Below are 398 nucleotides of genomic sequence, written 5' to 3'. Positions count from 1 at the left end.
CAATATGGGACTAGATCATATCCCCCCCCGGGACTGTGAAAGGTTTTATTTTGAAGTGAATATTTAAGCCCTACAAATGCTGGGAGCCTCTAGTTTCTTCTAGCCCCCTCTCGGCCTCAAGGTGCCTCGCCTTGGAGAGTTACCTCCCATTTTTGCACCCCACCCCTTAGACTTTTTGTAGATACGCCCCTGTAAGAGCATATTATTAAACTATCCTGTTGAACCAGCCAACTCGTTCTGTTCACTGCTCACCGTTCACTGTTCATTGTTCACTTTGTATTCTTTCATTTCACTATATACATTGGTGAGTTTTAGTTCGACTAATCAGCTTAAGTGATCTCACCATACTGAACTCTATGGTGGTATATTGATTTGAAATTTAAAAGTAGTGTGGGGGG

The sequence above is a fragment of the Lottia gigantea genome, assembly GCF_000327385.1.
Source record: "Lottia gigantea unplaced genomic scaffold LOTGIsca_10, whole genome shotgun sequence".
Classification (NCBI taxonomy): Eukaryota; Metazoa; Mollusca; class Gastropoda; family Lottiidae; genus Lottia; species Lottia gigantea.
Note: the sequence above shows the minus strand (reverse complement) of the source record.